The 25,916-nt window shown below is 51.5% G+C and overlaps 1 pseudogene; it reads left to right on the top strand.

Moving 5' to 3' along the window:
- LOC147117250 (epidermal growth factor receptor-like) overlaps window positions 1–25,469 on the top strand; it is a 164,462-nt pseudogene extending 138,993 nt beyond the window's left edge.
- The last annotated feature ends 447 nt before the right edge of the window (window positions 25,470–25,916 follow it).

Here is a 25,916-nt window from a genome sequence, read left to right as displayed (position 1 = left end):
CACCACTGTTTGCTAACCTCACCCCCGACTGTAAGCCCATCGCCACAAAGAGCAGGCGATACAGTGCCGGGGACAGGGTTTTCATTAAAACCGAAGTGGAGCGGCTCCTGAAAGAAGGGATTATTGAGGGCAGCACCAGCCCCTGGCGAGCCCAGGTTGTGGTCGTTAAGACCAGCGAGAAGCAGCACCTGGTCATCGACTACAGCCAGACAATAAATCGCTACACCCTGCTGGACGCCTACCCACTCCCCCGTATAGCTGATATGGTCAACCAGATCGCGCAGTACCGCGTCTTCTCGACCATTGACCTGAAATCAGCGTACCACCAGCTCCCCATCCGCCCTGAGGACCGCCAGTACACTGCCTTTGAGGCAAACGGCCGCCTCTATCACTTCCTTAGGGTTCCCTTTGGCGTCACCAACGGGGTCTCCATCTTCCAAAGGGAGATGGACCGGATGGTAGATCAAAATGCGTTGCAGGCCACTTTCCCATATCTGGACAATGTGACCATCTGCGGCCGTGACTTGCAGGACCATGACGCAAACCTCGAAAAATTCCTCCGCACCGCCCAACTCCTAAACCTGACATATAACAAGGAGAAGTGCATATTCCGCACAAACCGCCTCGCCATCCTTGGCTGTGTTGTGGAACACGGAGTCGTCGGCCCCGACCCCGACCGGATGCGTCCCCTTATGGAACTTCCACTGCCCCACTGCCTCAAGGCCCTGAAGAGGTGCCTAGGGTTTTTCTCCTATTACGCCCAGTGGGTCCCCTACTATGCGGACAAGGCCCGTCCGCTGATCAAGTCCACCTCTTTTCCCTTGACGGCAGAGGCCCGCTTAGCCTTCCACCGTATCAAGGAGGACATTGCCAAAGCCACCATGCACGCAGTGGACGAATCCATCCCCTTCCAGGTGGAAAGCGACGCGTCCGACTTTGCCCTGGCCGCTACCCTCAATCAGGCGGGGAGACCCGTGGCCTTCTTTTCACGAACCCTCCAAGGCCCGGAGACCAGACACTCCGCTGTTGAGAAGGAGGCCCAGGCGATTGTGGAGGCTGTGCGTCATTGGAGGCACTACCTGGCCGGAAAACGATTTACCCTGCTCACTGACCAGCGTTCAGTTGCTTTTATGTTTAACAACAAGCAGAGGGGCAAAATCAAAAATGACAAGATCTTGAGGTGGAGAATCGAACTTTCCACCTACAACTACGAGATCTTGTACCGGCCAGGGAAGCTAAATGAACCCCCGGATGCGCTATCGCGTGGCACCTGCACCAGCGCGCAGATCGATAGACTACGGGTCCTCCACAATGACCTCTGCCACCCGGGGGTCACCAGGTTCTTCCACCTCATCAAGGCCCGCAACCTGCCTTACTTTATTGAGGAGGTCAGGACCATGACCAGGAACTGCCAAGTCTGCGCTGAGTGCAAACCACACTTTTATAGACCAGACAGGGCCCACCTGATAAAAGCCACTCGCCCCTTCGAGCGCCTGAGCGTTGATTTTAAAGGGCCTCTCCCCTCCTCCGACCGCAATGTGTACTTCCTCAATATTATTGATGAGTACTCCCGTTTCCCGTTCGCCTTCCCCTGCCCGGACATGACCAGTGCCACGGTCATTAAATGTCTGAACAACCTCTTCACCCTGTTCGGCTTCCCCAGCTATATCCATAGCGACCGGGGCTCATCGTTTATGAGCGACGAACTCCGTCAGTACCTGCTAACTAGGGGTATTGCCACAAGCAGGACCACCAGTTACAACCCCCGGGGGAACGGACAGGTGGAAAGAAAAAATGCGACAGTTTGGAAGGCCGTCCTGCTAGCCTTAAAGTCTAGGGGCCTTCCAACCTCCCGCTGGCAGGATGTGCTCCCCGATGCGCTCCACTCTATTCGGTCACTGCTCTGCACTGCCACTAACGCCACCCCCCATGAGAAAATGTTTGTCTTCCCAAGGAAGTCCACATCAGGGACATCGCTACCGCCATGGCTGACGTCCCCAGGGCCGGTCCTACTGAGAAGACACGTGAGGACCCATAAAACGGACCCCCTGGTCGAGAGGGTCGACCTCCTCCACGCCAACCCCCAGTATGCTTACATCGCATACCCGGACGGGCGGGAGGACACAGTCTCCATAAGAGACCTTGCACCCTCGGGGACCACAGTAACCCACTACCCACTACCACCACCCCCCACGATCCGATATCCAGCCCCAGCAGACGGCAGGCCTGGGCCCCGCGACCCGCTCGACATCTACGAGGACGACACGCCTGTGCCACAGCCTACGCTGGACTCGACGCCGGAAGCTTCACTACCCCTGCCGTCGCCACGCCGATCACAGCGGCAGACAAGACCTCCGGAGAGACTCCAATACACTAACTTTTAATACACTTCACCCCGCCGGACTCAATTTTAAACAAGGGGTGAATGTGGTAAACCATTGTTTGTATTCCTGTTTGTCCTGTTTGTATTCCACTGTGTACATGCCTGGACATGCCTCGGCTGACTCCTCCCACAGGTCCTAGTATAAAGGTGACTGCTCCCCAGCCCTTGTATCCTGGACCGGTCGACCACTCGAGGCAGACCTCCATTCTGTTGTTAATAAAAGCCTTTAGTTACTCTTCTAACTCTCAGTCTTTTATGAGTAATTGATAGCGCATCAATGTCCTACCATTTAATGTGTATTCCCTTTCCTTGTTAGCCCTCCCCAAATGCATTACCTCACACTTCTCCGGATTGAATTCCATTTGCCACTGTTCTGCCCACCTGACCAATTTATTGATATCTTCCTGCAGTCTACAGCTTCCTTCCTCAGTATCAACCACACAGCTGATTTTAGTATCATCTGCAAACTTCTTAATCATACCCCCTATATTCAAGTCTAGATCATTGATATATACCACAAAAAGCAAGGGATCTAGTACTGAGCCCTGTGGAACCCCAATGGAAACAGCCTTCCGGTCACAAAAGCACCCATCAACCATTACCCTCTGCTTCCTGTCTCCGAGCCAGTTTTGAATCCAACTAGACACTTTGCCCTGGATCCCATGGGCTTTTAACTTCGTGACCAGTCTGCCATGTGGAACCTTATCAAAAGCCTTGCTAAAGTCCATATACACTACATCAAATGCACTACCCTCATCTACCCTCCTTGTTACCTCCTCAAAAAATTCAATCAAGTTTGTCAGACACGACCTTCCCTTAACAAATCCGTGCTGACTATCCTTGATTAATCCGTGTCTTTCTAAATGATGACTTATCCTGTCCTTCAGAATTCTTTCCAATAATTTTCCCACCACCGAGGTTAGGCTGACTGGCCTGTAATTACTCGGTCTATCCTTTTCTCCCTTTTTAAACAAGGGTACCACATTAGCAGTCCTCCAGCCCTCCGGCACCACACCTGAAGCCAGAAAGGATTGAAAAATGATGGTCAGGGCCTCTGCTATTTCCTCTTTTGCTTCGCTTAACAGCCTGGGATACATTTCACCCAGGCCTGGTGATTTATCTACTTTTAAAGCTGCTAAACCCCTTAATACTTCCTCTCTCACTATGTTTATTTCATCTAATATTTCACACTCCTCCCCCCCCCGATAGCAATATCTGCTTTGCCCCTCTCCTTTGTGAAAACAGACGCAAAGTATTCATTAAGAACCCTACCAACATCTCCCGCCTCCACACACAGATTACCCTCATGATCTCTAATAGGCCCTACCCTTTCTTTAGTTATCCTCTTACTCTTAATATATTTATAAAACATCTTTGGGTTTTCCTTAATTTTACTTGCCAAGAATTTTTCATGCACTCTCTTTGCTTTCCTAATATCATTTTTAATTGTGGGTCGCCCCTCATTAACACGTAGTAGACGAGCTGGAAAATGTGCTCCCTGCAGTCATCTCACCAATTCAGGTGGTGCAGCCGCCTCTCGAGGGCCTGTAGTAGTTTAAAGGGGAGATGCATTTTTTGTGTGTCACAGAGTGAGGCAACAATGTACAGCAGCAGGCAACATGAATTTGGTATCTACAGAAGCAACTAGAAGCACTTTCATATCCTTTAAAGATGAAAACACTCGCAAGCTAATGCGAGAAAAATGTCTCCAAAAGCTCTGGACAGCTTTACCCAAGAGCAGCTGAGGATCCATTAAGTGGCCACTCATGGTTATTGGGTTGGAGCGGAAAGTGACAGTAGTCAGGAGGTGTGGGTGGAAAATGGTGTTGTAAATGATGTAATGTGACCCCTATTTGCATATATTCATGGGCCCCTGCTTGTTTCATATGGGAGCTGTGGCCACCGGGATTCATGTGCGCCTGAAAATCAGACTACATGCAAAAGCAGCAGGGTGGATGGGTCCAGCAGGTGCTTTATTTTCTGGGCCCTACCACCCCATTTCTGAGTGCAAACTGGGCAAAATCGAGACAAATATGGCGCTCTTGTTTCTTGTGCTCAGACTAGTCCAGAATTACTTATTTAAGCTTTCTCTGATCCAAACCTCTGGGTGCAGTGTCCCAGAGGACTGATTGTTCCTGTATAAAGTCCATTCCCAACATAGATTTTTAAAATTCGTTTATGGGATCAGGGCGCCGCTGGCAAGGCCAGCATTATTGCCCATCCCTAATTTCCCATGAGAAGGTGGTGGTGAGCCGCCTTCTTGAACCGCTGCAGTCCGTGTGGTGAAGGTGCTCCCACAATGCTATTAGGCAGGGAGTTCCAGGATTTTGACCCAGTGACGATGATGGTGTGTGACTTGGAGGGGAACTTGGAGGTGGTGGCGTTCCCATGCACCTGCTGCCCTTGTCCTTCTAGGTGGAAGAGGTCGCGGGTTTGGGAGGTGCTGCCGAAGAAGCCTTGGCGAGTTGCTGCAGTGCATCTTGTAGATGGTACACACTGCAGCCACGGTACACAGGTGGCGGAGGGAGTGAATGTTTAAGGTGGTGGTTGGGGTGCCAATCAAGCGGGCTGCTTTGCCCTAGATGGTGTTGAGCTTCTTGAGTGTTGTTGGAGCTGCACGCATCCAGGCACGTGGAGAGTATTCCATCACACTCCTTACTTGTGCCTTGTAGATGGTGGAAAGGCTTTGGGGAGTCAGGAGGTGAGACACTCACCGCAGAATACCTAGTCTCTGACCTGCTCTTGTTGCCACAGTGTTTATGTGGCTGGTCCAGTTAAATTTCTGGTCAATGGTGACCCCCAGGATGTTGATGGTCGGGGATTCGGCGATGGTAATGCCGTTGAATGTCAAGGGACGGTGGTTAGACTCTCGCTTGTTGGAGATAGTCATTGCCTGGCACTTATCAGCCTAAGCCTGAACGTCGCCCAGGGCATGGACTGCTTCACTATCTGTGGAGTTGCGAATAGCGCTGAACACTGTGCAGTCATCAGCGAACATCCCCATTTCTGACCTTATGTTGGAGGGAAGGTCATTGATGAAGCAGCTGAAGATGGTTGGGCCTAGGACACTGCCCTGAGGAACTCCTGCAGTGACATCCTGGGGCTGTGATGATTGACCTTCAACCACCACAACCATCTTTCTTTGTGCTAGGTATGACTCCAGCCAATGGAGTGTTTCCCCCCCCCCCCCGATTCCCATTGACTTCAGTTTTACTAGGGCTCCTTGATGCCAAACTCGATCAAATTCAGCCTTGATGTCAAGGGCAGTCAATCTCACCTAACTGCTGGAATTCAGCTCCTTTGTCCATGTTTGGACCAAGGCTGTAATAAGGGCGGCAGCTGAGTGGTCTTGGTGGAACACAAACTGGGCATCAGTGAGCAGGTTATTGGTCAGTAAGTGCTGCTTGATAGCACTGTCGATGACACCTCCTCCATCACTTTGCTGATGATTGAGAGTAGACTGATGGGGCGGTTAGATTTGTCCTGCTTTTTGTGGGCAGGACATACCTGGGCAGTTTTCCACATTGTCGGATAGATGCCAGATGCCAGTACTGGAACAGCTTGGCTAGAGGTGCGGCTAGTTCTGGAGCACAAGTCTTCAGCACGACAGCCGAGGTGTTGTCGGGGCCCATAGCCTTTGCTGTATCCAGTGCACTCAGCCGTTTCTTGATATCGCGTGGAGTGAATCAAATTGGCTAAAGACTGGCTTCTATGATGGTTGGAACCTCAGGAGTAGGCCGATATGGATCATTCACTCGGCACTTCTGGCTGAAGATGGTTGCAAACACTTCAGCCTTGTCTTTTGCACTCACGTCCTGGGCTCCACCATCATTGAGGATGCGGATATTCATGGAGCCTCCTCCTCCCGTTAGTTGTTTAATGATCCACCACCATTCACGCCTGGATGTGGCAGGACTGCAGAGCGTTGATCTGATCCGTTGATTGTGGGATCACTTATCCCTGTCTATAACATGCTGCTTCCGCTTTTTAGTATGCATGCAGTCCTGTGTTGCAGCTTCCCCAGGTTGGCACCTTATTTTTAGGTATGCCTGGTGCTGCTCCTGGCATGCTCTTCTACACTCCTTATTGAATTAGGGTTGGTCCCCTGGCCTGATGGTAATGGTAGAGTGAGGGATATGCCGGGCCATGAGGTTACAGATTGCGGTGGAATACAATCCTGCTGCTGATGATGGCCCACAGCACCTCATGGATGCCCAGTTTTTAGCTGCTAGATCTGTTCTGAATCTATCCCATTTAGCACAGTGGTAGTGCCACACAACATGATGGACAGTGTCCTCAGTGTGAAGATGGGACTTTTACCAGTCACTGCTACCAATACTGTCATGGACAGATGCATCTGCGACAGCTAGATTGGTGAGGACGAGGTCAAGTAGGTTTTTCCCTCATGTTGGTTCTCTCACCACCACCTGTCGCAGGCCCAGACTGGCAGTTATGTCCTTCAGGACTCGGCCAGCTTGGTCAGTGGTGGTGCTACTGAGCCACTCTTGGTGATGGACATTGAAGTTCCCCACCCAGAATACATTCTGTGCCCCTGCTACTCTCAGTGCTTCTTCCAAGTGGTGTTCAACATGGAGGAGTACTGATTCTTCAGCTGAGGGAGGGAGGATGGTAGGTGGAAATCAGCAGGAGGTTTCCTTGCCCATGCTTGAACTTAAGCCATGAGACTTCATGGGATCTGCAGTCAATGTTGAGGACTCCCAGGGCCACTCCTTCCCGACTGTATACCACTGTGCCACCACCCCTGGTGATGGAGGAGTTTGGGACATTGGCTGAAAGATATGGGCCTAGAAATTCAGTTAGGGGCACCCAGCTCGCCTGGGCGCCGGAATTACCGCTGCGCGCGGAGCCACTTGCGCCAGCGGGAAATTCAGTTTCAGCACCCCAAGTGGAAGCCGGCCGCTAAACAAGGGTTTCGGCGCCCCGCTTGGGGCGCTGAAACTGAATATCGGCGTGTAAAGTGCTGCAGCGCCACCCGCTGCGGCACGGCAGCCTGCGGTACTGCAGGCCTTCCTCTCATTCTTAAGGGGGAGGTGCCTGCAACAGCGCGATCCCCGCTCGTGAGTGCCGGCAAATGAGCCCGGCACCAAGGAGAAGTGCCGGGCTCTCTGGAAACAGCCGGCAATGCTGCGGGGGGGGGGGGGGGTGTAGGAGGCCGGGGAAGGAGGTGCGGGCAGGCGGCCGCCGAAAAAGCGGCCGGCCGCACCTCCACCTTAACTCGCCCCACTACCGGCACAGGTAGGCCCCGTGTACCGGTCGCTGTTTGCGGCCGGCGCGGGGGAGGCGGCAGCAACCAAATATGGCCAGCGGGGCGATAGCGGGGCGCTGCGCACACCGATGACGTCATCGGTGGCGGCGCAGCGCTACTGGCTAACGCCGCCATTAGCGCCCCGCTAAATATCGCAGTAGGTTTGCACAGTGGCGCAAAAGCCCTCTTTGGGCGCAAACTGGTGGCGCAGGCCACTGAATTTCTAGGCCATGATTCTGTGACTATGTCAGGCTGTTGCTTGACTAGTCTGTGACTAGTCAGTGGCTGAAGAGCTCCTCCCAGAGTCGCAATGCGGATTCCGCCCACTAAGGGGCACAATGAACATGATCTTCACCGCACGTCAATTACAAGAGAAATGCAGGGAACAGCACCAACTGCTGTACATGGCCTTCTTTGACCTCACAAAGGCCTTCAACACTGTCAACCATGAGGGATTATGGCGTGTCCTCCCCAAATTTAGCTGCCCTCAAAAGTTTGTCACCATCCTCCACCTGCGTCACGACAACATGCAAGCCGTGATCCTGACCAATGGTTCCACCACAGACCCAATTCATGTACAGACCAGGATCAAGCAAGGCTGTGTCATCGCACCAACTTTCTTCTCGATCTTCCTGCCTGCAATGCTCCATCTCACCCTCAGTAATCTCCCCACTGCAGTGGAGCTGATTTACAGAACAAACGGAAACTGTTCAACCTCCATCGCCTCCAGTCCAGATCCAAGGACATCCCATCCTCTGTCGTCGAATTACAGTATGCAGAACTCCAAATCATCGTCAACACTTTCACCGAAGCATACGAGAGCATGGGCCTTACACTAAACATCCGTAAGACAAAGGTCCTCTGCCAACCTGTCCCCGCCACACAGTACTGCCTCCCAATTATCAAAATCCACGACAAGGCCTTGGACAACGTGGCCCACTTTCCATACTTCGGGAGCTGAGGGCAGACATCAATGACTAAGTCCAACACCACCTTCAGTGTGCCAGTGCAGCCTTCGGTCACCTGAGGAAGAGAGTGTTTGAAGACCAGGACTTCAAACCCGGCACCAAGCTCATGGTCTACAGAGCAGTAGTGATACCCGCCCTCCTGTTTGCCTCAGAGACATGGACCATGTACAGCAGGCACCTCAAAGCACTGGAGAGGTACCACCAAGGTTGCCTCCGCAAGATCCTGCAAATCCATTGGCAGGATAGGCGCACCAACATCCCCAGCATCGAAGCTTTGACCACGCTCGATCAGCTCTGATGGATGGGTCACATCGTCCGCATGCCCAATACGAAACTCCCAAAACAAGCACTCTACTCGGAGCTCTGACACAGCAAGAGAGGTCCAGGTGGGCAGAGGAAACGCTTCAAGGACACCCTCAAAGCCTCCTTGAAAAGTGCAACATCCCCACCGACACCTGGGAATCCCTGGCCCAAGACCGCACAAAGTGGAGGAGAAGCATTCGGGAAGGCACCGAATACCTCGAGTCTCGTTGCTGGGAACAAGCGGAAGCAGCACACGTCAACCCAAACATCCCACCCACCCCTTCAACCACCGTCTGCCCCCACCTGTGACAGAGACTATAGGTCCCCCGCATTGGACTCATCAGTCACCTGAGAACTCATTTTTAATGTGGAAGCAAGTCATCCTCGGTTCTGAGGGACTGCCTAAGAAGAAAAGTCTGTGGAACAGCTCTCCCAATTTTGGCACAATTCCTCAGATTGTGAGGACTGGGCTGGGTGTGCCATTGCTGTGTCTGTAGCCGAGGTCGATACCAGGTGGTCATTCGTTACAACTGAGTGACTTGCTAGGCCATGTCAGAGTCAACCACATTGCTGTGGGTCTGGAGTCACATATAGGCCAGACTAGGTAAGGACAGCAGATTTCCTTCCCTAAAGGACATTAGTGAACTAGATGGGTTTTTATGACAATCCAATACGTTTCATGATTACCATTACTGATACTAGCTTTTTAGTCCAGATTTATTAACTGAATTTAAATTCCCCAGCTGTTGTGGTGGGATTTGAGCTCAGTTTTTGGATCAGTAGTCCAGGCTTCTAGAATTACTAGTCTAGTAACATTACCACTACGCTACCGTTCCCTCAGATCATTTGGATGAGTTTGAGGTTTATGCACAATCTCAGACTAAAGTGGTGCACTACATTTAACCAGTGCTACGTTTGATTTTTTTTTTCGTTGCAATCAATATAAAGATGTTTAAGCACAAACACAATTTTTTTAATGTCAGTTTTTAATTCATTTCCTCAGATGTTTGACTTTTAAACCATCAATTTGTTCACTAAAACTGTGTTCTTGATTTTTGTAAAGGGAGTTGAGGGAGTATGTGGATGGATCCCGATGTATTCGATGTGACACAGGATGTAAACCACAGAATGGGTCTGAAACCTGCACTGGTTCTGTAAGTTAAAATTAGGAATGAGCAAAATTGAGAAATAATACAGTATTCAAATGTATGATGAGTCACAGCAAAAGCATTTGCTATTAAAGGTTAAAATACTGTACGCAGCAGCAACTAAAATCACTGAAATGCTGTATCTGCATCTCGAGACAAAAGACTAGTTGAGGGCCAAATAGCTATTAAGATGGTGAGAAATAGGGATGAACATCACTAAGGAGAGCATATGGGTTTTAAGAGGCCTTCAATGTGTATTAATAATTGTAGGGTAGCAGACTGACACAGCATATTGAAATACCAGCCTAAGGTGTTGTGTTTGATTCCCATTAAAATCAAGATCCGCCCTGACAGTGGCTTGGGAGTAGATTGCTTGTCCTCTGGAGAATAAATATTCTCATTGAATTAGTGTGTTCTGAGAGGCATTGGTGGAAGTCTGGGAATGGTTCAGCCACAATTGCTGTGTGGTCAATGTGACAGGGGAAAATAGAGAAAATATTTTTGGGGTGGGGGGCTGCACAAAAAAGTTTCTCCTGCTCTCTGTTCTAAGTATCTTGCATTTAATCTTGTCTCAATGGAGATAAAAGTGACAAAGAAAAAGTTTTTCAAAATGTATTTTTTTTATTGAAATCTCAACAATAATTAAATTTGAAGGGATGAGACTCCACACTTTTAAAAGTAAATTTTCAGTGCCAGAGAGGTTGTTTGGCAGTAATTAAGACTTACCACACCGTTAAAAATTCACTTACACTTGAATGGAACAGCCCCCAACTTTTTCTGGCATGTTTAGTGGGTATCTTGTGAGTAAATACCACAACTTCACAGCCTTACAGGTGTGTGAAGGCATCAGTGTGGTGATGTTTCTGGAGGAGCAGGACAAATTGGACAGCAGCGTCCTGATCTTGTGTTTAACTATACATGTACGGACGTTGGAGATTGCTGTCCGATTTACTCCAATAATAACAGTGAGCGCTGATAGCCTCACTGTTATTTCTACCGCAAAATCTGGACCATTAAATTGTACATTTAAAGAGCCCATGTATTGAAGCAATCAGCATGATTTTAGAAGTGAGAAGTTATGCCTTACAAACCTTGAATTCTTTTGAGTGCGTACCTAAAATGATAGATTAGAGTAATCCAGTAGATGTATTTTGCATTATTAAAAGTTCCTCATGAAGCTGGTAAACAAGCTTAAGACTGATTGAATATTGACATTGTCTATCTGCAACTTTCCTAACTTGTATCTTAACTTGCACCAAGTCCCGTTCACCCATTACCGCGGTGCTCGCTGACTTACACTGGCTCCCGGTCCAGCCTCAAATTGAAAATTTTCATCCTTGTGTTCAAATACTTCCATGACCTCGCCCCTCCCTATCTTTGTAACCTCCTCCAGCCCTATAACCTTCTGAGATCTCTGTGCTCCTCCAATTCTGACCTCTTGTATGTCATCGATTTCCTTTGCCCCACAATTGCCGGCCGTGCCTTCAACTGTAATTCCCTCCCTAAATCTCTCTGCATCTCTCTCCTCCTTTGAAGATGCTCCTTAAAACCTACCTCTTTGGTCACCAACTATTCCTTATGTGGCTCGGTGTCAAATTATGTCTGATAAATGCTCCTGTGAGGCGGCTTGGGATGTTTTACTATGTTATAATGTGGGAAATGTGAAGTTATCCACTTTGTTAGGAAGAATAGAAAAGAAAAATATTATTTAAATGGAGAAAGACTACAGAATGCAGCAGTACAGAGGGATTTGGGTGTCCTCGTACATGAAACACAAAAAGTTAACATGCAGGTGCATCAAGTAATTAGGAAGGCAGATGGAATGTTGGCCTTTATTTCAAGGGGGATAGGGTATAAATGTAGGGACGCCTTGCTACAACTGTATAGGGCGCTGGTGAAACCACACCTAGAGTACTGCGTACAGCTTTGGTCCTCTTATTTAAGGACGGATATACTTGCATTGGAGGTAGTTCAGAGAAGGTTCACTAGGTTGATTCCTGAGATGGAAGGGTTGTCTTATGAGGAAAGGTTGAGCAGGTTGGGCCTATAATCATTGGAGTTTAGAAGAATGGGACGTGATATTATTGAAACATATAAGATTCTGAGGGGGTTGGAGAGGGTAGCTGCTGAGAGGATGTTTCCCCTTGTCAGGGGATCTAGAACGAGGGGGCATAGTCTCAGAATAAGGGGTCGCCCATTTTAGACAGAGATGAGGAGGAATTTCTTCTCTCAGAGGGTCATGAATCTTTGGAATTCTTTAACCCAGAGAGTTGTGGAGGCTGAGTCATTGAATATATTCAAGGCTGAGATAGACAGATTTTTGAGCAACAGGGGAGTCAAGGGTTATGGGGAGTGGGCAGAAAAGTGGAGCTGAGGCCAAAATTGGACCAGCCATGATCTCATTAAATGGTGGAGCAGGCTCGAGGGGCCGAATGGACTGCTCCTGCTCCTATTTCTTATGTTCTTATATTAAAGGTGCTATATGAATGCAATTTGTTGTTGTTTGTTGGGACTGTGCTGGCAACAGAAGCAGAAGAGTGGTAATAAATGGAAAATGCTCTACCTGGGAAAAGTTACCACATTGATCTGTTCTGGGATTCCGGTTTACAATATTTGTGACTGTTATAGAACAAGGTGTCTGTAGTGGTATTAAATTTGTTGATATAAAACACATTAGGCAGTTAATGAATAGATACTGGAGGTTGGCTGGCATACCTCAGCAAGGAGTCATAGAGTCATAGAGTCATAGAGTTTTACAGCACAGAAAGAGGCCCTTCGGCCCATCGTGTCTGCGCCGCCCATCCATCCCTGTCCAGTCTAATTCCATTTTCCAGCATTTGGTCCATAGCCTTGTATGCAATGGCATTTCAAGTGCTCATCCAAATGCTTCTTGAATGTTGTGAGGGTTCCTGCCTCTACCACCCTTTCAGGCATTGAATTCCACATTCCAACCACCCTCTGGGTGAAAAAGTTCCTCCTCAAATCCCCTCTAAATCTCCTGCCCCTTACCCTGAATCTATGCCCCCTTGTTATTGACCCCCCCACTAAGGGGAAAAGTTCCTCTTTATCTACCCTATCTATGCCCCTCATCATTTTGTACACCTCAATCAGGTCCCCCCTCAGCCTTCTCTGCTCCAAGGAAAACAACCCCAGCCTGTCCAGCCTCTCTTCATAGCTGAGGCGCTCCATCCCAGGTAACATCCTGGTGAATCTTCTCTGCACCCTCTCCAAAGCAATCACATCCTTCCTATAGTGAGGCGACCAGAACTGCACACAGTACTCCAGCTGTGGCCTCACCAGCGTTTTGTACAGCTCCATCATAACCTCCCTGCTCTTATATTCTATGCCTCGGCTAATGAAGGCAAGTATCCCATATGCCTTTTTAACCACCTTATCTACCTGCTCCGCTGCCTTCAGGGATCTATGTACATGTACACCAAGGTCCCTCTGACCCTCTGTACTTCCTAGGGTCCTACCACTCATTGTGTATTCCCTTGCCTTATTTGTCCGTCCAAAATGCATCACCTCGCACTTTTCAGGGTTAAATTCCATTTGCCACTTTTCCGCCCATCTGACCAACCCGTTTATATCGTCCTGTAGCCTGAGGCTTTCCTCCTCGCAATTTACCACCCCACCAATTTTCGTGTCATCTGCGAACTTACTGATCATACCTTTTACATTCTCATCCAAATCATTTATGTAGATCACAAACAACAAGGGACCCAGCACCGATCCCTGAGGTACCCCACTGGACACAGGCTTCCAGTCACAAAAGCAACCTTCGACCATCACCCTCTGCCTCCTGCCACTCAGCCAGTTTAGGATCCAACGCGCCAAGGCACCCTGGATCCCATGGGCTCTTACCTTCTTGACCAGTCTCCTATGCGGGACTTTGTCAAAAGCTTTACTGAAGTCCATGTAAACCACATCCACAGCATTTCCCTCATCCACCCCCGTAGTCACCCCCTCGAAAAATTCAATCAGATTTGTCAGACATGATTTACCCTTGACAAAGCCATGCTGACTATCCCCGATTAATCCTTGCCTCTCCAAGTGGAGATTAATTTTGTCCCTCAGAATTTTTTCCAATAATTTCCCCACCACAGATGTTAGACTCACTGGCCTGTAATTCCCTGGTTTATCCCTGCTACCCTTCTTGAATAATGGTACTACGTTAGCTGTTCTCCAGTCCTCTGGTACATCCCATGTGGCCAGAGAGGTTCTGAAAATTTGTGTCAGAGCCCCTGCAATCTCCTCCTTTGCCTCCCACAGCAGCCTGGGATACATCTCGTCCGGGCCTGGGGATTTATCCACTTTTTGGCCTGCTAAAACCGCTAGCACCTCCTCCCTCTCGATGCTAATATGTTCAAGTATGTCACAGTCCCCTTGCCCGATTTCTATGTCTGCATCGTCTTTCTCCATAGTGAACACAGATGCAAAAAATTCATTTAAAACCCCGCCTACATCCTCTGGCTCTACACACAGATTGCCACTTTGGTCCCTAATGGGCCCTACCCTTTCCCTGGTTATCCTCTTGCCCTTAATATACTTATAAAACATCTTAGGATTTTCCTTTATTTTGCTCACCAGTGTTATTTCATGGCCCCTCCTCGCCCTCCTAATTTCTTTTTTAAGTATGCCCCTGCACTTTTTATACTCCTCTAGGGCTTCTTCCGTCTTTAGTCTTTTGTAACTGCCAAAAGCCCCCCTTTTATTTCTAATGCATTTTTGTATATCCCTTGTCATCCAAGGTTCCCTTTGCTTGTTGGTCCCACCCTTGACCTTTACAGGAACATGTTGGCGTTGTACTCTCTCTATTTCCCTTCTGAAAGTCTCCCACTGTTTTGATGTGGATTTTACTCAGAAGAGAAAATTATCAGAGAAAGGAGAGGCAGAATTGTTGTGTAACATGTTCAATTTTCAAGTGTTTTTCTTTCTGCCAGGCTTAGTTCACTTGGCAGCTGTGTTTAATCATTTTCAGAAACCAATTATTTCCTTTTAATATCACTACTAATTTTAAAGCATAATAATAGCCAGGGCTATTGTCCCCGAGGATTTGGTAATTATGAAATTGAAGGTGTTTTAAATTGTTGCCTTTTGGAACTGAGATTAAATTGCAAATTTCTGCTGGAGGTTCCAAAAATAGGATTTTTTGTTCTTTGTTCTCAGGATGTGGCCAATACTTTAATATCTCTATACCTCATCCTTTCATATTTTTCATCTGGTATGGTATCATGTGAAAAGTGAATGGCAGTACTTAACTGAAGGATGAGCTGCTTTTAAAAAAAATGCATGACCCAATCAGCCATACGGTTAACTTCTTTTCAATTGAAAATCTATTGAGGTGGGAGTCTAGTTTCAGCTTCGAGTAGAAAGAGATGCAGCAGGCTGTGCGGTACAGTATAAATCGTTGAATGAGATTAAGCACAATTATAACCATTCTTCACATTAAGCTATTAATGGATAATTTAGTGTCTCAACACCACAGATTTAATGCTGCGCAGGACAAAACTAAATCATGACTTAAAAACGGTGAAGACTGGGCACTTAATATTCAAGGGTACAAGGTGTTCAGATAAGATAGGGAAGGAAAAAAGGGAGGTGGGGTGGCAGTGCTGATTAACAAAGACATTGTATTGTTGGAAAGGGAGGATGTTCCTGAGGGGACAAGGACAGAATCATTTGGTTAGAGTTGAGGAGCAAAAAGGGTATGATCACACTATTGGGGGTATTCTACAGGCCTCCAAATAGTGAGAGGGAGGTAGAGGAGCAAATCAGCAGGTAAATCACAGAGATATGCAAGAGCTATAGCGTGGTGATATTGGGGGACTTTAATTACCCAAATATCGATTGGGATAATGCTAGGGTAAAGGGAAAGGAGGGGGAGGAATTTCTGAAATGTGTTCAGGAGAATTTTCTTCACCGGTATGTTCTTGGTCCAACTAGGAAGGAGGCATTGCTGGATCTGGTGCTGGGGAATGAGGTGGGCCAGGTCGACCAAGTGTCTGTGGGAGAACACTTGGGTACGAGTGATCATCGTATCACAAGATTTAAATTAGCAATGGAGAGGAGCAGGGAACAATCTAGAGTGGAGCTTCTAAACTGGAATAGAGCTAACTTCAATGTGATGCAAAAGGATCTAGCCAGAGTAAAATGGAACCAAAGACTGATAGGAAAAACTATAACGGAACAATGGGAGATCTTTAAGGAGGAGATGTTCCAAGTACAGGCTAGGTAATTCTAACAAGAGGGAAGGGTAAGGGAACCAAAGCAAGGACTCCTTGGATGATGAGGGAGATAGAGAAGATGATGAAACAAAAAAAGTGGTTGTATGATGAATATTAGGTGTATTCTTCAAAGGAGAACCAGATCAAATGCAATAAGTTGATAGGGGAAGTAAAGATGAAAATAAGATTGGCAAAGAGAGAATATGAGAGTAGAATGGCGATTAACATAAAAGGGAACCCAAAAATCTTCTACCGGCATGTAAACAGTAAGCGGGTAGTAAGAGGCGGGGTGGGGTCTATTAGGGACAAAGAAGATGATATATGCTTAGAGACACAGGGCAAGGCTAGAATACTCAATGAGTACTTTGTATCGGTGTTTACTAAGGAGGTGGATGCTGACAAAATATCAGTAAAAGTGGAAAAGGTAGGAGCAATGGAAGGTGTGAAAATTGATAGACAGGATGTACTAGAAAGGCTGGGTATGGTTAGAGTGGATAAGTTGCCTGGTCCAGATGGCTTGCATCCCAGGTTGCTAAGGGAATTGGGGGAGGAGATAGTGGAAGGGCTTGCCATAATTTTCCAATCTTCCCTAGATGCGGGGGAGGTGCCTGAGGATTGGAAAGTGGCAAATGTAAAACTATTGTTCAAGAAAGGGTGTAAGGACAATCCTAGTAACTACAGGCCGGTCAGTTTAACATCAGTGGTGGGTAAAGTTTTAGAAACAATAATCAAGGAAAAAATTAACGGGCACTTGGATAGGTTTAAGCTAATTAAGGAGAGCCAACACGGATTTGTAAAAGGAAGATTGTGTTCAACTAATCTAACTGAATTTTTGATGAAGTAACAGGGAGGATTGATGAAGGGAATGCAATGGATGTTGTCTACATGGATTTTCGGAAGGCGTTTGACAAAGTATCATATAGAAGGCTGATTAACAAAATTGAGGCTCATGGGTCAGTGGCAGCTTGGATAAGGAACTGGCTTAGGACAGAAAACAGCGAGTTGTGGTAAATGGCTGTTTTTCAGACTGGAGGATGGTAGACAGTGGTGTTCCCCAAGGGTCAGTGCTGGGGCCAGTGCTTTTTTTGATATATATAAATTACCTGGATATTGGAATACAGAGTAGAATTTCTAAATTTGCTGATGACATCAAACTTGGGGGTGTGGCAAACAGTGATGATGATACCAATCGACTGCAACAGGACATAGAAAGGCTAGCAGAATGGGCAGACAAGTGGCAAATAGAATTTAATACAGAAAAGTGTGAGGTGATGCATTTTGGCAGAAGGAACAGGGAGAGACAATATACTCTTAATGGCACAGTTTTAAAGAGTGTGCAGGGACAGAGGGACCTGGGAGTTAATGTGCATAGGTCCCTGAAGGTGGCAGGACATATTGAGAGAGTGGTTAACAAAGCATATGGGATTTTAGGCTTCATAAATAGAGGTATCGAGTACAAAAGTAGAGAAGTTATGCTGAACCTTTATAAAGTGCTGGTTAGGCCACAACTGGAGTATTGCATCCAGTTCTGGTCACCACACTTTAGGAAGGATGTGAAGGCACTTGAGAAGGTGCAGAGGAGATTTACCAGAGTGGTTCCGGAGATGGTGGATCTTAGCTACAAGGACAGGTTGGAGAAGCTGGATTTGTTTTAATTAGAGCAAAGGAGGTTGCGGGGTGATTTGATAGAGGTGTACAAGTTTATGACGGGTTTGGATAGGCTAGACGGGGAAAGGCAGTTCCAACTAGTTGATGGTACAAGGACTCGGGGACACAGATTTAAGGTTTTGGGCAAGAGATGCAAGGGGGATGTGAGGAAAAACATTTTTACGCAGCGATTGGTGAGGACCTGGAACTCGCTGCTGACGGAAGTGGTGGAAGCGGACACACTCAATGTTTTCAAGGGGAGACTGGATAGGCACTTGAGGGAAATAAACTTGCAGGGCTATGGGGATAGAGTGGGGGAATGGTACTGACTGGATTGCTTTACAGAGAGCTGGCACAGACTCAATGGGCCGAATGGCCTCCTTCTGTGCCATTATGACTCTATGGGCGCGATCTTGCCAGCCCTGGGGAGGCGGGTATGGAGGCGGGACTGCCGGGAAAATGGCAGAATCTGGGGCGGGTGCCCATCCCGCCCCCAACCCACCTCCGTGCCATCTTCCCAGGAGGCGGGTAGTCAACCTGCGCCAGGCGGGAAGGGGATTACAGTCACTTAACTGCCTGTTAACAGGTAGTTACCAGGCAGTTAAGAGGGTTATCCCCATTTTTCCAACAGAGGCGCAGGCTACCCGACGTCAGGAAACCCCGCCAGGGTCAGCGAGGCGAGCAGTGGGTCTGCGGGGGTCGGAGGGGTGCAAAAGTATGCTGTGAAGGTACGTGATGGGTGCAAGTGTGGAGAGGTAAGTGTGTGAGGTGATTGGACAGTGATAGAAAATGTTTACTTACCTTTGCTTCTTCCTGCAGGCTTCAACAGTTGGGGATGCGGAGACTCCAGCATCTCACCGGCAGAGATGGCAGATGGCTGCTGCATTCTCCGATGCAACAAGCATCTAATTTCTGCTAACAAAAGACATTTTATAAGTCTTGAATACAAGGACTCATCAAACAACATAGAATGTCAGTGTTTGACAGTTTCACAGAGCAGTCAAATGATGACAAGATGAAACGTCATACGCTGACGTTCTCTGTAACCAGCTTTCCCTTAATTGGCCTGCTAAACCCACTGGGCGGGCTTAACAAGGTCAATCAAGGGGAAATAGCGTGGGTTGGCCAGAAGTCGATGGAGGCAGGACTAAAACTCAACAAGCAGCAGTCCCGCCTCCAACGCGTCCCCATTGGCAAAATCGCCCCCTATGACTCTATGACTGACTATGATTTATAGTGTGAAAGGTAATGATTTTATGTAACTCACTGTTAATCTGTTAAATAGTTACGTCTAATTTGTCTCTTATCAGTTATCTTCAGGATGACCTGCGCAATTATATACTGCTTTCCCCCCCTATTATGCTGGGCTTAATTTATTCATTACATTACCTAGGGCAATGAGAACTGCAAAGAATGTGCTCATTTTAAAGATGGCCCACGCAGTGTGAACAGCTGTCCCTCTGGAATCTCAGAAGAAAATAATTCCTTTGTCTGGAAATACCCCAATGAGAATAAGCATTGTCAGCTATGTCACCCCAATTGCACTCGAGAGTGTGTAATGTTTATTTCTATATAATACCTGAAGTGCCCGGCGGTGCCGAGGCTTTTTTCGAGGGCATGTTGTTGTTGGAAGAGAGAGAGAGAGAGCGACTGGGGGTGGGGGAGAGAGAGAGAGAGAGAGCGCGACTGGGGGGGGAAGAGAGGGCGGGGTGGGAGGAAGAGAGGGCGGGGGGGGAGGGGTAAGGGGGGGAAGGGAGGGGGGGAGGGGCGGGTGGGGAGGAAGGGAGGGGGGAGGGAAGGGGAGGGGGGGAAGGGAGCGGGGGGGGGCGGGGGGGGAAGGGGGGCGGGTGGGGGGAAGGGGGGGGGAGGGGCGGGCGGGGGGGGGGAAGGGCGGGGTGGGGGGGGAGGAAGGGCGGGGGGGATAGGAGGAGGGTGGAAGGAGAGGGCGGGGGGGTGAAGGGAGGGGGAGGGGGGAAGGGGGGAAGGGGGGCTGGCGGACAAGGGGGGGGAGGGGGGGCGGGCGGAAAGGGGGGGCGGCGGGGGGGAAGAGGGGGGCGGGAAGAGGAAGGGGGGCGGGGCGGGGCGGGGGGGAAGGGGGGGGCGGAAGAGGGGGGCGGGGGGGAGGAAGGGGCGGGTGGGGGGCCCAGGCCGAGAGCCCCGCTCCTCTGAGCCCCGCCCCCCCTCCCCCCCGCCCCCCCCCCCCGGCCGAGAGCCCCCTCCGCTCTCCGAGCCCCGCCCCCCCCCCCGGCCCGAGCCCGATTGTGGCTCTGAGAGACGGCCGGCGGCCGAGCCCCGCCCCCCCCCCGGCCGAGCCAAATTGCGGCTCTGAGAGACGGCCGGCAGCCGAGCCCCGCCCCCACACCGGCCAAGCCTGATTGCTGGCTCTGAGAGACGGCCGGCGGCCGAGCCCCGCCCCCCCCCCCGGCCGAGCCCGATTGCGGCTCTGAGAGACGGCCGGTGGCCGAGCCCCGCCCCCCCCCCCGGCCGAGCCCGATTGCGGCTCTGAGAGACGGCTGGCGGGCCGAGCCCCCGCGCCCCCCCCACCGAGCGCGGAACAGAGACGCCGCGTCTCACCTGCTCCCTGCTGCGCACGCACCCTGACCCTCGTGGCTGACGCATTGCCCCTGGGTAACGTGACACGACAGGGGGGGGTGGGGGGGGGGTGAGGAGCTTAGCAGAAGCGCAATCACCTAGCTCGGGCCTGGCTGGGCAAGAAAGGCGCAGGCTTTGAGGCCTAAGAAAAAAACGGGGAAAGATAGGAAAAAGAATGTTCAGGTTAGGTTTACAAATGAGTGATTTATTTAAAACCAATTTAATAAATTCAATTTTATTTTGGTGGAAATGTATATTTGAAAAGAAAGACGCAGAAAGCAGGAAAAAGAAAGGAAAAGTTTGGAATCAAGATGGCGGCGACACACCTCGGTTCAAAACGATAAGGCCCGCCACACACGCACCGATTGGCCCGGCCGCACGCGGCAGCAAGCCGCCGTAACGATTGGTCGACCTCGAGGTCACTCTGTCGCTAATGAGCGGATAATGAGATGCTAATGAGCGGAATGTTGAAGGTTTTTGGGATACCGCGGGGCGCGATTTTAGCCCGGCCTGAAGCGTAAATACGCTTAAAACCGTCTCGGAAGCGTAAGCTTTCTTTGGAGGTAACGCGCGCGTAGGTACGCCCTGTAACTTTCGAGCGCATAGCCCGCCAGACGCACAGGCGATGACAGACAGATAGACAGAATGACAGACAGAATGACAGACAGAATGACAGATCGACCGATTTATATATATATAGACTAGCTGAAGTGCCCGGCGGTGCCGAGGCTTTTTCGAGGGCTATGTTGTTGTTGGAAGAGAGAGAGAGAGGAGAGCGACTGGGGGGGGGGGGAGAAGAGAGAGAGAGAGCACGACTGGGGGGGAAGAGGAGAGAGAGAGCGCGACTAGGGGGGAAGAGAGAGAGCGACTGGGGGGTAGAGAGAGAGCGACTGGGGGGAAGAGAGAGAGCGACTGGGGGGAAGAGAGAGAGCGGGGTGGGGGGGGAAGAGAGCAGGGGGAAGGTGAGGGCGGGGGGGAAGAGGAGGGGGGGAGGGGGGGGAGGGGGGGAAGGGAGGGGGGGAACGGCGGGGGAAGGGAGGGGGCGGGAAGGGGGGACGGGGGCGGGAAGGGGGGAAGGGGCGGGGGGGGAGAAGGGGGGGCGGGTGGGGAGAAGGGGGGCGGGGGGGGAAGGGGGGGCGGCGAAGGGGGGGGGGCGGGGGGAGAAGGGGGGGTTGGGGGGGAGAAGGGGGGGCGGGGGGGGAAGGGGGGGCGGGGAAGGGGGGTGAGGGGGAGAAGGGGGGGGTGGGGGGAAGGTGGGGGGGCGGGAAGGGGGAGGGGCGGGGGGGAAGGGGGGGCGGGAAGGGGGGGGAGGGGGGCGGGGGGAAGGGGGGGCGGGGAAGGGGGTGGGGGGGGGAGGGGGGGGAAGGGGGGGAGGGGGTTTGGAAGGGGCGGGGGGGCCCAGGCCGAGAGCCCTGCTCTCCGAGCCCCGCCCCCCCCCGACCAAGAGCCCCGCTCTCCCGAGCCCCGCCCCCACCAGCCGAGAGCCCCGCTCTCTGAGCCCCGCCCCTCCTGGCCGAGCCCGATTGCGGCTCTGAGAGACGGCCGGCGGCCGAGCCCCGCCCCCCCGGCCGAGGCCGATTGCAGCTCTGAGAGACGGCCGGCGGTCCGAGCCCCGCCCCCCGCCGGCCGAGCCCGATTGCGGCTCTGAGAGATGGCCGGCGGCTGAGCCATGCCCCCCCCCCCCCCCCGGCCGAGGCCGATTGCGGCTCTGAGAGACGGCCGGCGGCCGAGCCCCGCCCCACCCCGGCCGAGGCCCGATTGCGGCTCTGAGAGACGGCCGGCAAGCCGAGCCCCGCCCCCCCCCCGGCCCGAGCCCGATTGCGGCTCTGAGAGACGGCCGGCGGCCGAGCCCCCGCCCCACCCCGGCCGAGGCCGATTGCGGCTCTGAGAGACGGCCAGCAGACGAGCCCCACCCCCCCCCCCCCGGCCGAGCCCGATTGCAGCTCTGAGAGACGGCCGGCGGTCGAGCCCCCGCGCCCCCCCCCCCCGCCGAGGCGCGGAACAGAGACGCCGCGTCTCACCTGCTCCTGCTGTGCCCGCACCCTGACCCTCGTGGCTGACGCCGTTGCCCCTGGGTAACGTGACACGGCGGGGGGGGGGGGGTGAGGAGCGTGGCAGAACTGCAATCACCTAGCTCGGGCCTGGCTGTGGCAAGAAAGGCGCAGGCTTTGAGGCCTAAGAAAAAAACGGGCAAAGGTAGGAAAAAGAATGTTCAGGTTAGATAAAATATTTACAAATGAGTGATTTATTTTAAAAGAATTTAATAAATTGAATTTTATTTTGCTGGAAATGTATATATTGAAAAGAAAGACGCAGGGGTTCGAATCCGGCCTCGGGCGACTGTCTGTGTGGAGTTTGCACATTCTCCCCATGTTTGCGTGGGTTTCCTCCGGGTGCTCCGGTTTCCTCCCACAGTCCAAAGATGTGCGGGTTAGGTTGATTGGCTATGATAAATTGACCCTTAGTGTTAGGGGGATTAAATACGTGGGGATAGGGTGGGATATGTGTTGGTGTAGGGGTTACGGGGATCGGGTGGGATATGTGTCGGTGCAGGCTCGATGGGCCGAAATGGCCTCTATCTGCACTGTGGGGTTTCTGTGATTCTGTGAAAGCAGGAAAATGAATGGAAGCAAGATGGCGGCTACTCACCTCGTTCAGAATGATAAGGCCCCTGCCACACACGCACCGATTGGCCCGGCGGCACACGCAGCAACCCGGCATACGATTGTCGAGCTCGAGGTCACTCTGTCGCTAATGAGCGGATAATGAGATGCTAATGAGCGGAATGTGAAGGTTTTTGGGATACCGCGGGCGCGATTTTAGCCCGGCCGAAACGTAAATACGCTTAAAACCGTCTCGGAAGCGTAAGCTTTCTTTGGAGGTAACGCGCGCGTAGGTACGCCCTGTAACTTTCGAGCGCATAGCCCGACAGACGCACAGGCGATGACAGACAGAATGGACAGAATGACAGAATGACAGACAGAATGGCAGACAGACAGACAGATCGACCGATTTATATATATAGACTAGCTGAAGTGCCCCGGCGGTGCCGAGGCTTTTTCGAGGGCATGTTGTTGTTGGAAGAGAGAGAGAGAGAGCGACTGGGGGGAAGAGAGAGAGTGACTGGGGGGAAGAGAGGGGAGGGGAGGGGGGGGAGGGAGGAGGGAGGGAGGGAGGAGAGGGGGGAGGGCGGGGGGAAGGAGAGGGGGGAAGGGGGGAGAAGGGAAGGAGGGGGAAGGGAGGGTGGGGGGGGGAGGGGGGGGGCGGGGAGGGGGGGAGGGGAGGGCGGGGGGGGAGGGGAGGGGGGGGGGAGTGCGGGGAGGGAGGAGGGGGGGGAAGGGGGGGAGAAGGGAAGGTAGGGGGGAAGGGAGGGTGGGGGGGAGGGGGGGCAGGGAGGGGTGAGGGGAGGGTCGCGGCCCCCCCCCGAGGGTCGCGGCCCCCCCCGTGGGGTCCGCGGGCCCCCCCCCCCGTGGGTCGCGGCCCCCCCCGAGGGTCGCGGCCCCCCCCCCCCGAGGGTCACGGCCCCCCCGAGGGTCGCGCCCCCCCCCCGAGGTGAAGACCGCCGATTGCGGCTGTGCGAGACGGCCGGCGGGCCCGGTTGCCAGGGTAACTGTTGATGCTCAGCAAGCCCCGCCCCCCGGCCGAGCCAGAGAGATGCCGCGTCTCAGCTCCTGCTGCGCGCCCCCCCCCCCCCCGAGGTGAAGACCGCCGATTGCGGCTGTGCGAGACGGCCGGCGGGCCCAGTTGCCAGGGTAACCGTTGACGCTCAGCAAGCCCCCGCCCCCTGGCCGAGCCAGAGAGAGACGCCACGTCTCAGCTCCTGCTGCGCGCGGCACCCTTTAGTAAGGCTAGTAGCGGCGCTGGGCTGAGGCCGGCCCCTCCAGCCTTCGAGTGGGGCCGGGAGGTGCCTAGCTCGGGCGTTGGGTGCGGAGGAGAAGCCGAGGCTTCGAGGCCTTCCTGGAAAAACGGGGAAAGGTAGGGAAAATTAATGAGATTAGATAAGTTAATTCATTTCTAAATCATTTTTTTTTTAAACAATATGTGTTTTAAAAGCAACGTTTTTTATAAAGATGCAATAAAGCGGGAAAAAGAAAGGAAAAGTTTGGAATCAAGATGGCGGCGACCTCACCTCGGTTCAGAACGATAAGGCCCGCCCACACACGCACCGATTGGCCCGGCTGCACGCGGCAGCCAAGCCCGCCGTACGATTGGTCGACCTCGAGGTCACTCTGTCGCTAATGAGCGGATAATGAGATGCTAATGAGCGGAATGTTGAAAGTTTTTTGGGATACCGCGGGCGTGATTTTAGCCCGGCCGAAACATAAATACGCTTAAAACCGTCTCGGAAGCGTAAGCTTTCTTTGGAGGTAATGCCCGCGTAGTACGCCCTGTAACTTTCGAGCGCATAGCCCGCCAGACGCACAGGCGATGACAGGACAGAATGACAGACAGAATGACAGACAGAATGACAGCAGAAGTACCGATTTATATATATAGATAAGTTATTTTATTTAAATTGGTCGAACGCTAAAGGTGACCAGGTTAAGAACTAGCTTTGATCGCCTAATGGGGTAGAAGAGGAATTTTCCAGATTTTTTTCCCCCCTTAATTGTCCCTGGGACTTTTATCTGTTTTTTTGCCTCTCCCAGTAGTATTAAATGGCCACGGTGTGGGTGGGAATGTCTGTATGGCGATGCAGTGAGGTCCCACCACTGTATGAGACAGGCTAAATGGACCCAATTGTCTGTCTGTCTGACATTTTTGTATGTTCGTATGTAGGTTGATTGGTTCTGCAGAAGGAACAACTTCCTTCTGAGGAAATATGAAGGGAGAATTCCCTGGAACTGTACCCAGGTGCACTGGATTGCCCTGGATGGAGCAAATATCAGAAAATCAGGCCAGTTGGAGCGCACGCCTGTAAACGGACTCGGATGATTTCTCTCCATTTAAAATGGGGCGGGTTGCCCGATTTTCTGATACTCACTAAGCCCAAGCAATCCAGTGCACGTGGGCACAGACCCATGAAAATCTCTCCAATGAGTTTCTTCAGTGCTAGCAAGCACATTATGCTCGCATGCTAATCTTAAAAATATTCTCCCATAGCATGGAAGCTCATTGCCTCTACACATCACATCGCTGGATGTCTCACCCTGAGATTGAAATGTAGTCTGTAAAAAGTCATGGCTATGTACACTACCTCTGTATGGAGTGTCACCACATAGCATGACGTCCTATTCCCCAGTTGGGCAGATAGGTGACAAAACTTTCAACAGGAGCAAACCTGGTCCATCAACAAGCAGTTCTGGGATCTACACAGAAGACAGGCATCCTCTAACCAACCTAGAAAGAACAGGTTTATCTTAACTATATGTAGTTGCTCCA

The sequence above is a fragment of the Somniosus microcephalus genome, chromosome 5, assembly GCF_052327205.1.
Source record: "Somniosus microcephalus isolate GS21.2 chromosome 5, FLI_Smic_1.0, whole genome shotgun sequence".
In the NCBI taxonomy this organism is placed as follows: domain Eukaryota; kingdom Metazoa; phylum Chordata; class Chondrichthyes; order Squaliformes; family Somniosidae; genus Somniosus; species Somniosus microcephalus.
The sequence above is the reverse complement of the archived record's forward strand: the minus strand, read 5'-3'. Positions and strand labels throughout refer to the sequence as shown.